Genomic DNA, 11613 nt, shown 5'->3' on the forward strand with positions numbered 1-11613 from the left:
GTAATCCTTCATAAAAGTACTAAATGAGGAGCTGTTCACTTATCTGATGATGAGGGCAGCTAGCACACAACCTCTTAAATCTCTCCCAATACTCATACAAAGACTCTCCTGTATACTGCCTTATACCACAGATCTCTTTCCTGATGCTTCCAACTTTAGATGCTGGAAAGTATCGTTCTAGGAACATAGTCTTCATACCATTCCAAGTTTCAACAGTACCCGGTGGAAGATAGTACAACCACTCTTTAGCTGCATCCTTTAGGGAGAAAGGAAAAGCTCACAGCTTAATTTGTTCCTCAGTCACTGCAGCGGGTTTCATACTAGAACAGACAATATGAAACTCCTTCAAATGTTTATTCGGATCCTCACCAGGCAGCCCATGGAAAGAAGGCAATAAGTGGATGACGCCCGACTTTAGCTCAAAGTTTACATCCAACGGTGGATATTGGATGCATAGTGGTTGTTGGTCAAGATTTGGCGCTGCCAACTCTTTCAATGTCCTTTGCTGTGCCATTGTTCTATAAGATCAAACTGAATCGTCAGAATCAGATTCGTTGTCAGACAGTAATGGCACTTTAACAGGATTTTCTTGCGGAGCAAGACGTTGAAAGAGCGGATTATCAGTAATAATTCTTGAAGACCGAGAAGCTGATGATGACTCAAGATATTGTTTAAGCCGAGATAACCTTTCTTGAGTATCGTCTTCACCAGACATATACACCTGATAATTCCACAGTAAGAACTAATTAGTCACAAATAAATAAATTTGAATAACAAAGAGAATAACAATAGTCCCCGGCAACGGCGCCAAAAATTTGATGGCTGTCGTATACCACACAAATTTAACAATAATTTTTCTTTCAATACTTTCAATTATTTCAGTATAATAGCAAGTACAGGTCGAACCCACGAGGACTATCGTTCACTTTATTATTCAAGAATTAACACTAAAACTTAAAAGGGGATTTTGATTTTTTATGCAAAATTAAATAACATAAATTAGAAAGAAAAATAAAGATTTGGATTACGATATTAAAAAGCAGTTAAAGGTTAATCTCCACCCTCAACAATCATTCCTAATCACTACTAATAAATATTATTCCAATTTCTCAATTAAACTATTAACCCCGCAGATAACGCTGAAGCAGTCAATTATCTCAGTCTCCCTATTATAAGTAATCAAGGCGAAGCGCTCAATAATTAACTCTTTTATCTAAGCAATAAATCTATGAAGTATACAATCTATTTAACTTAGATAAAGCATTAAGTTCTATGGAAACAAGTTAATCTAGGCAATAAATTAATGAAGCATATAATTCATTTAACCTAGGTTCAATTTTTCATCACAATCAACAATTCTTTTGACTTAACTATTAATTGCAATTTATCACACACACTTAGAATCCTAAACTATTAGGTGAGTAGTAATTCTAAGATGACAATTGAACAATGTAAAACCTTAATTAGTTGGCCACCTAACAAGAAATTACAAGATTCATAACATTCAATTGGAAAAATAGAAACAATCTAATATTAAGAGAAATTGAAGAACAATATTCATTATTAATAATCAAGAATTCATGTCTTGGGTTTTGAATTAACCCTTAACCTAAAAAGAATCTACTCCATAATTGTAATCATAATCACAAACATAATTATAATTAAAATTAAAGAGATAAAGGGAAGAAAATAACTAGATTGATGAACAAAAGTAATGTAGTCTTGTAGTCTTTTCTTCAGCCTCCTTTCAGTCTTTTTGTCTCTCTAAACCGTCATCAAAAACCTAATCTAAAATTAACCCTAATAATTATTTATAGTCTCAATTAAATTCTAATTAAAAAGAAACAAAAATCTGAAAACGACGTCGCGAGCCGCGGCTTGAAAAATGCAAGCCGCGACCTAGAACAAAACTGTGCCTAAATCTGTCCCTCAGGCAGCGGCCTGAAATTTTCACGCAGCGGCCTGGCACCATAGGCAGCGGCCTGTCTGGAAGAAAAATTCTGAAAGTGCAATTTCCACTTAAAGTGCCGCTGCCTACCTCCAAATTCTTCAATTCTTGATCTTAGAAAGCTTCCACATTGCCACCACTTCCACATTTCAATCCCGAAAGCTTTGAATACTCCTAAAACTTTATTTTAACTACACTTGCCATCAAAATGTCAGATTTATCATCATAAAATGCAACGTAGAAAATATGTGGTAGAATCACAAAACTTAGTGAAAACTATTAAAAATGCTATCATAACACCATCCAAGCATAGAAAAACTTAGTAAATATTAATAAAAAAATGACCTTATCAATATTCTATGTGTTTCACGAGTAGTAACTACTCGGACAAATTCGGTCAAGTAGCAAGTGATCAAGGATTTTTCAACCCTCAATCACTTGGGGGGCACATAGGGTATACTAACGTGCACTTCAACATAGGCAATAAGAGCACGAGCAAAGATATCTGTTTTTAGGCTGACTTGTAAATTTTTAAAGTCTAAAAAGTCCATTAAGTTAACTTGTTTGACAAAGCTTAAGTAACTTGGAATTTTTAAAATTTTAAGTTAGAATCAGATATTCGTGTGATAATAAACGTTATGCTCATAAAATGTTAGAGCAATAAGAGCATGAGAAATTATATTTAGTATGGACTTATGAAATGTTTAGAATTTCTAAGTTAGAAAACTAAGTACTCATGTGAAAATAAAGGGCATATAGAGACTTTACTATTCACAATAAACTTGTAATGTTTTAAGTGTAAAAAGACTTAAATGTTTCAAGCTAGTTAAAAAAGAAAAGTAAAGTGCAAGTGCCAAACAGCTCGATCATACGAGCAAAAGTATATAACAAAACACAAAACAAAGTATGATAGAAGGCTGGTAGGACAACAACTTGTCTGGTCGGTCAGAAGCTTCTCTGGTAGGATGAGGGATCATTGGTCGGCTCTAGTAGGTTGATCAACCCCCTCCTCGGCATCAACTGCTCCTTCCTGTCGGAATGATAGCGTAGGGGAAGCAGATGTAGTGCCGGTAGGATTAGCAGCTTCCTCAGCAGCCCTAGCCTCACATTTGGCGAGCTCCTCTGCCTTAATCTCCTCGGTGAGAAAGTCGAGGTTGAGAGGCTTGTTTAGCTTCCACACCTGATAAAAATAGTTGAAGCAGACCTCCTCGTAGCGAGTCAGATCAGCTTCCTTATCTTGCTTCAGCTCCTCATTCTCGCAAATTAGTCCCTCGTTCTCGCGAGATAACCCCTCGTTCTCACGAGTTAGTCTGTCTAGCCGATCAGTCAGTGACTTGTTGGCTTGGGTTAGTTGATCATTCCCATCAGCCAACCCCTTAAGAGACTCCTTTTGCTCAGCCACAGTCTTCTCTGACCGCTCCAACTTGGATTGAAAAGCATCCACCTTAGCTTGAGCCTCCACTAGTTGATCATTTAAGACCTTGATCAACTCCTTGTAGTCGACTGATCGGTGCTGGGCATGACAGATGGTCATGAGCGTCTGCATGAAAAACAAAAGGTTACTACAAAGTATGAACATAACTAACAAACTATCTTGTGGTTGAGCACTTACATTCGCCAACTGAGCAATCCCTCTCTCTAAGACAACATCAACACTGAGTCGAGGGAAGGATTCAAAGCCTTGAATCGTTGAAGCCTCGTGGAGGGTCTGATCAACTTCCCCCCTCCCAATGGTACTAGCAGTACGTAGTGCCTCACTCGGGCCGGTCGGACAAGGGGGAGTTAGGCTCACTGATGGAGGAAGCGAGGAAGGGGTCAACTGCGGGATCGTAACTAACCCCTCAGGTTGTCTCCCTTGGCTCAGTGGCACTGTCCTCGGGACCTTGCTCAGGGGAGTGGAGCCACTTCCTTCGCCAGACTTCTTCTTCGGGGTAGGAGGAGAGATGCAGTGCCTGGACATCTCTGGATCTACAAAAGAGGAAAACACAAGATTCGTTAAAAATATATATATAGTAAAATGTAGATAAGTATACTACTACTACAGTTTTATTAGTCTCAAATCACCAAGTTATCAAACATATTGCTATGACTACTAGACCTGAGTTGAGGATCTGATCGAGGAAGTCGTCCTTGTCGTCAGATGATGAGCTGAGGTCCCTCTCAGGCTGGATGGCCTTTCCCTTCCCGGGCTAGGCAGGAATAGCAGGACTGCGCTGATACTCAGGCTGAGGCTCCCTAATGACAAGATCGCCTGGTCTACGGGAGTGTGGAGATGGCCCAGGAGAAAACTGGTCAGTCACCACCTCAGTCCCGACGTTGGACTAATCGGTCGCATTATTCTCCTCAGTGGTACTCTCCGCTGTAATATTTTGGTTACATGGAATCAAGCCCACTATCTGAAGGTTGTCCACGGTAACCAAAATTTTCATGTCCTTCTCCTCAATACACATGTTAGCCAACTCCTTTGCTCGCTTGAACATCTCTTGAGTGGGCAAGGGTTGCTTGAACGGACCCGCATGTGTAAAAGCCAAATTGTTGGCTTTGATGTCTGATGTGAGGAAATACTCTGTGTAGTATTTCCTGGGGTTCGACTTGTGTGCGATACCATAAAGGTATTTAACCCCCTTTTGCCTGTGAAAGAAGTGGAAAAAACATGTGTTCTTATGGCTTGGGTTAGTCCTGAAGTCGAACAAGTAATGTACCTCATGAGGAGTAGGCTCATCCCAGCCTTGCAGATAGTAGAGAATGTACAGTGCAGACAACGCCTGAATCTCGTTCGGAGAGATCTGGAAAGGGGAGACGTTGAAGTAATCTGCTACAGACCGGAAAAAAGAGTGTAGCGGGATTGTTGCTCCTGCGTAGATATGGTGCCTGGACCAGGCACAGTATGGTCCACCGGGCCTGTTGGCTCTCTGGTGAGGGCGCAGACATATCACGTTCACCCCACTCAAACCCAAAGCTTGGATGTGTTTGTCGAACATCCCGGGATTGAGTTTTGTAGGCTGGACAGTGAACCAAGAAGGTGTATCTTCTCCTGCCTTCCGTTGTTTTTGAACGGCCAAGTGCTGGACCTCGGTGGCAAACTCCTAGGTGATTCGTCTCCGAGTCTTGCTTGAGTTTGACACCTGAAGAGGTGATCTCGAAGAAGCTGCAGTGTGGGCCTCACTGCGTTCCACCACCTTTTGCACCGCTCTACGGGCAGCTTGTGGATCTTGGTCTTGGGGGAGTCTATTGGACTTCTTCACCCTCATGGTCGACTGTGCAGCTTGTCGAAGAAACTGCTCTTCGTGGAGGAAGTACAAAGCTGAACGGGGAAGGATCTGCTTGAAGCGGCGGAGGCGATCCTCAGGAGTGCGACTAGTGGAAGACTTTTATGAGGAGTCGCTGCTTTGAGGGGTCTCGATTGACTGCAGGATAGATGTATCGGAGTCCGTGTGGTTGTCACCTCCCCTATAGTCAAAGCGATTCATCTACAAAAATTAAAAAATGGGGAGGTGAGTAACCATACAGATAAAATACAACAAGAACAAAATTTATTGTTCTACTTAGAAAAATTTATCTAAGTAGTGAAAATATAGCATGCATGGGAAAAAATAAATTTAGTACCTAAGAGTGCCTAAAAATGTGTCAGTGTGTGCGTGCCTAAGGGCCTGTCCGAGGAGCCCATGTTGTGGCTGAGCGGACCCCCAGTCCGAGGAGCCAAGCATCACGCCTGGTCCGATCGGGTGCGTTTAGGCAGCTGTTGTCCGAGGAGCTGAAGGAGGCCGAGGGGCTGCGCCTAGACACCCGTGTCTGAGGAGCTGCCTGTGTGCGTCCGAGCGGATGCCTATGTCCGAGCCGAGCGTTGCGCCTGATGTCCGAAGGGTTGGCCGAGGATGTCCGAGTGGTGCGCCTGGTCCGATCAGACACTTGATGTCCGAGAGCCCTAGTCCAAGCCAAAGCTAGCATCCGGTCGGATGCTTCTTGAGTCCGAGGAGCTCATGTTTGGTCCGATCGGACCACACTTTTATAAAGAAAAAAAAAAGCAATGGCCAAACAGCCATATTCCATATCTCATACCCAAATTTCACTATATTCCTTGAGCCAAAAACATAAGCCTAAAATCCCTAGCACAAACATATTTTCTCATCCAAAACACACAATCACAAGATCAAAATGGGGAAATTGAAAGGTTTTTCAATGTTCTTGAAACCACATATGTCATCAAATACCCTAAAACCCATATTCATGATTTAGGTTAAAATAACCTATTTTTCTTAAAATTGCTATGAAATTGAAGATAATATTGGGTCACCCATAGTCCAAACAACATCAAAACAGCCACCGCACACATTATATCTCTAAGATTCAAAGATAAATTCAAGGAAAAATGCCCCATGGAGTTTCGGCCACAACATGTTTTTTTTTCATGGAATTTTTTAAGAAAAAAAAAATAACAACAATATGAGAGCATGGAGGAGAAGACTTACCCAACTTTGAGAAGCCGTTGATTTTCTTGAAGAATGAGAAGCTTCCCCTTGAAGACCCTTGAAGGTTCGGCCAAAGAAGAAAAAGATGAAGGGTTTTTGAAATCTAATTTTCTTGCGTGTGTGGGAATGTGTAAGTGTAGGGATCTATTTAAAGGAAAAAAGTGGGAGTTACCACTTATTTTTGGACCCTTGGAATTCCTGAGATATTTTTTCTCCCCATGATTATGAGCAGTTATTTGCAGTGATCGTGGTCTGTGGAGTTGTAGTCTGCTGCATGGCGGGAAGATGAACATTTTTTTTTATATAGTATCGTCAGCTGTAAAGAAAAAAGTTTATTATTTGAGACATCATATAATAAACTTGGGGGGCAATTGTTATCCCCAAAATTTGAAAATGATGATGTGGCAATAGAAATGAAAAATGGCAAGGAATGGTTGGATGACCTGGCTTAGGAGTAGCCCAGTAGGCCATTGAAGAATTTTCACTGGCTTGAGAAGTGTCATGACCGACCAGGCATGACCTTGTCCGACCAGTCACGTGTTTGTCTGCCCAGGCATGACCTTGCCTGCCCAGGAATGACCTTGCCTGCCCAGGAATGACCTTGTCTACCCAGGCATGACCTTGCCTGCCCAGGCATGACTTTGTCCGACCATGCATGAACTTGGCCGATCGGTCATGACATGTCCGACCAGTCAAGTGCATGTCTGCCCAGCTAAGTGCATGTCTGCCTAGCTAAGTGCATGTCTGCCCAGTCAAGTGCATGACTGCCCAGTAAAGGTGTGGCCGACCAGACTGAAGGTGATATGATCAACTAGATAGAGCAGGACTACGTCAAGATTCCCAGAAACGGCTTCAACAAGAATCGATATTGGCATACGCGGGAATATCTCATTTATCCCACGAATATGGTGTACTGTTACATTTTGAATATTGTAGTAATTTAAATAAAATGTGAATAATAAAATATCCCGATTATGGGGGATATCATCTGTGCGATCCTAAGCCTATAAATAAAAGGCTTATGGCATCAGAAAGGGACTTTTGGGAATTTTGAACTTTTGATCTGAATTTTCTAGAGAGAGAAAGTACTTGTATTTGAGAGAATTCCTGTATTATTGTAATCTACACTGAAGAAACTCAGTTGACTCAGGTTCATCTGATCTTGAGTGTAGATATATAATCATAACTCTAAGTGGATTAGGCTATTACCATCACATTGGGGCTGAACCACTATAAAATCGTCTGTGTCGTTTATTTTCTCTTGAAGGTTTATCATTTTTGACGTTCTCACGTCGTTGGCCAAAAACGCGGTCAACAGTTTGTATTAAAACTATTGAGAATTGTAACTATCACTTGTACCCTTTTTTGGGATCCCATGTCTTAAACATCCATTTTAATGAAAATTAACCATTTATGTTCAAAATCTATAACCCTAATCTGATGGTTGACCTTAGGATCACGTTTTTAATCAAATGACTTGATTAGCAAGTCTTGCACTATTTCAACTACACAGTGTAACGGTCTTGGTTATCCAGGACGTTACACGCAGCCACAGCTCCAATTTCAGCAACAAAATTTTTAGTTTTTTCCAAAACATCCTAAACCATTTCCCACATGATTTTGTAACCTCCATACACCTAATGGGAGTTAAAAAAATGTCTCCAACAACCATATTTCCTAATGGCTTTGTAAAATTCAAACTCAAATGTATAACACACAATCTACACATTATTGGGTAATATTTGGGAGTTACAAATTTGTAACTGATTTTGTAACTCCAAAATATGTCACATTTTGGCATACACATGTGTCCAATTTTGTGACTCTCAATAATATGTTACAAGGTGTGACAAATCATATTTTGTCACATTATTTAATCTAAAATTATATTATTTAAAATAATATAACATTTCCCCACTTAGATTAAATTTGTAACACTTATTTAATCAATCAAACATTATATTAAAATATAATACTCCCCCACTTGATTAAATAATCACTCTCTATAGAAACATTTTCATTGGTGCATAAAATAAAATGTATTTCGACTTGAATTTTACCTTAGTGTAATTATCACAAAGTTTGTTGAAATTTTGGTTGCCGAAGTATTAAATCATTATTCATTGATAACAAATCGGTGATAACACACACGCATTTGCTATGTTCACTTAAGACCTCAATGTCTCGCTTTTGCACCATTAATGGCCATGCGCACATTCCATTCATAGACTTTTCTTGAGAATGACTCTCAATTCTCATGAGGGGTAGAACTCTTACAGTATTTTGTTACCCTAAAATACTTGTATTTTCAAGACTAAGTTCTATTAAAAACCTTTCAATTTTAACCCTCATTTGGTAACACTCTAGTACTCATATCTCAGATGGGACAAAATTTGAGTACTACTACTATTCACTTGATTGACTTGTTATTACCTATTGAACCTAATACTAGTTTGGTTACTAGTATTAAGATAGATTACTATCAATCATGAATGTCTTTAAGGAGTCTTAAGTCCCTCCCCTTGAGATGTAGAAATGATTCCATTTGATTCATTTATTTTCTCATGTATGCATACTTAAACACTCTCACTATTTTATTCAAACCTTGTTGCTAGCTATACTTTGATTAAAATAGTTACACCGTTAAAATAGTGAGTTTGACCATAGTCAACACCCCCACTATTTTATACTTCAATATCCAAGATAAACATGTTTCTTGAATATTAATTCTAGAAACCTATTTGTTTCTAAAATTTTCCTGTATGTTTTAAATTGATTCATTCTTGAATCAAAATATTACAAACAATAACTTTAGACACCAATCATATCTAGATTTATCCATTCTATACGCAGATAGCCAAAATGATTTAGAATATGGAGTTCCAAATCACATATTTGATAGGATGACCAAATTAATCAATTATTATCAACATAATAAATTGATTAATTTTGGAGCATCACCCCCGCATTTCTCCCATAGTGATAATAAAATATCACTTTAAAATAGAAATCTCTTTATTTCTATTAAGTATTTTATCCTCCAAGATAAATCTAGACTTATAATTCTCAAAATTTATCATGAGTCCTCAAGCCACATGATAAGCTCACAATAGATCAAAATAAACAAAACATCCATGTTAGTTTATTTTGACTCATTTACTTGCAAAAGGAAGACACACTTCTTTGAAAGTAACTTTCACTTGGTTGCTTTCTCTTATATATTTCACAAAATAAAATATGTGAACACAAATGTCATGTGAAAATTTCTCAAACAAATAATCACTAATTTTCACTTTTAGTTGTCTAAATATTCTCAAAATCACTTAAACTAATTTTGTGTATTTCTCAAGAGTCTCTTTGAGATTCCTTTGAAAACTCCAATTTTACATCCATTGATTTTCTCATCAAAATCAATTTGAAGATGTCAATTCTTAATCACTTTAAATAAAAAAAAATAAAAAACCATCATTGATTTATTTAAACACTTTAATTTCTTATATTTTAGTTTAAAATTATCTCCTCATTGAGATTAATTTAAACATATCACCATCTTTAACCAAAATGAATATATTTCTCTTTAATCTATTCACTATTGGTGTAAAGATTCAAAATTGCTTCTCCAATTTTGCAATGTCTCATCATTGAGACATTGAATATTTAAGAATTATTGTCACTAAATAATTCTCAAAAATATTTCATTTGACCATACTCTAGACTCCAAGTGTATTGATATAATATGTTATCCCACAATTTTTGAATCCACCTTGATCCATTTTTCTTGCAATAGCAAGACACAACCATTAAAAGATGTAACCACCTTAGGTTCATCTTTTCTTATCTCATAAAATGAAATGCTCATCTTTCAAATGAGAAAAATTTAAGTTCTCAAATAATTCTTTTATTCACAAATCACATACTAGCAATAAAATAGGATAAAACCTATTAACATCTCAGAAATATTTGCATGATTATATTTCAATATAATTTCACATAATTGTCAACACGTATGACTTAAATCATACTAACATGATTTTTTATTAATATGTAAACATAAATTACAAATATCATACACATATGATTTCACATTTCTATTTATTCACAAAATCAATATATTTATACATATCATATAAAACTCATAAAATTGTCATTTTAATATGATTTCCCATTATCACAAAATAAGACAATTATATAACATGCTAGCATATTACCAAATATTCTACTAGATTATTTACACAATATGTTAATTAATCACATATAGCAAAAGCTCAAAATGTTGAATTATCTTCTAATGTAACCACTATATTTGCAAAAGCTAGAGAGATTAGAAAACAATGAACCACATTTATAAAAAAAATTATTCTTCTCATTTCTATCACTATATGAAAGTCATTAGATCTTCTAAGAAAACCAAAGAAGAACATTACCTTATCTTACCATCTTTTCAAAGTTAGATCCTCACAAGATCTCTATGGTTTTTCCTTCCATTGAAAATGAAATTAAGCTTTTGATTGCTAGAGATAAATATATTATACTCAATGGAAATGGTAAAACCAAAGATACAACTCTATGCAAATGGTTACAATAGACAAGTTGATAAATAAATAAGTGTTACAACTCTATTACAAAAATACAAGTAAATAGAAATAGAAGAAGAGAAGATAAAAGCAATAGTAGAAATAAGAAATAACAAGACCAATGAAATAAATCACTCTCACACTTACACACCCAAAGTGAAGAGCATTGGAGATTACCAACTTGAACAAGGTTTACAACCTTTGTCCAAAAGCTTATTTCCCCTATCTCAAGCACTAAGGGATTCTCTCAACATTGGAAATAGCTCCCTGGAGTAATCAAGCGTTTTGGTGTACTTCTAGCCAAGTGCTCTAGTGGATAGAAATAGAGTTGTCTTAGAAGTGAGCATAAGACTCTTATTTATAGAGTTTGAGATACCCTTTAAATTTCAAATTCCACAACCCTCATGGTTACTACCAATGTTTAATTGAATGTTTAAGGAATTAAAATGGAGATTTGGGAGTTACTTGGGATGTTAGAACCGTTCAAATTGGAAAAATATGAAAAGAGAAATCGGTTGTCAGCATCGCTGGCCGTGGCCACTGGCCTCTGTCCTTCAGACTGCGGGCAGGGATTATCAGTGTTCCCGACCACAGCTCCAATTTCAGCAACAACATTTTTCAG

General features: G+C 37.4%; 1 non-coding gene across 1 annotated transcript; it reads left to right on the forward strand.

The window, feature by feature from the left end:
- The first annotated feature begins 41 nt into the window (after positions 1 to 41).
- LOC133813015 (small nucleolar RNA R71) lies at positions 42 to 148 on the forward strand. The gene has a single exon (XR_009884065.1). It is a non-coding gene; the product is annotated as a small nucleolar RNA R71 (small nucleolar RNA).
- Positions 149 to 11613: the final 11465 nt, after the last annotated feature.

Source organism: Humulus lupulus, chromosome 1 (assembly GCF_963169125.1).
Source record: "Humulus lupulus chromosome 1, drHumLupu1.1, whole genome shotgun sequence".
In the NCBI taxonomy this organism is placed as follows: Eukaryota; Viridiplantae; Streptophyta; class Magnoliopsida; order Rosales; family Cannabaceae; genus Humulus; species Humulus lupulus.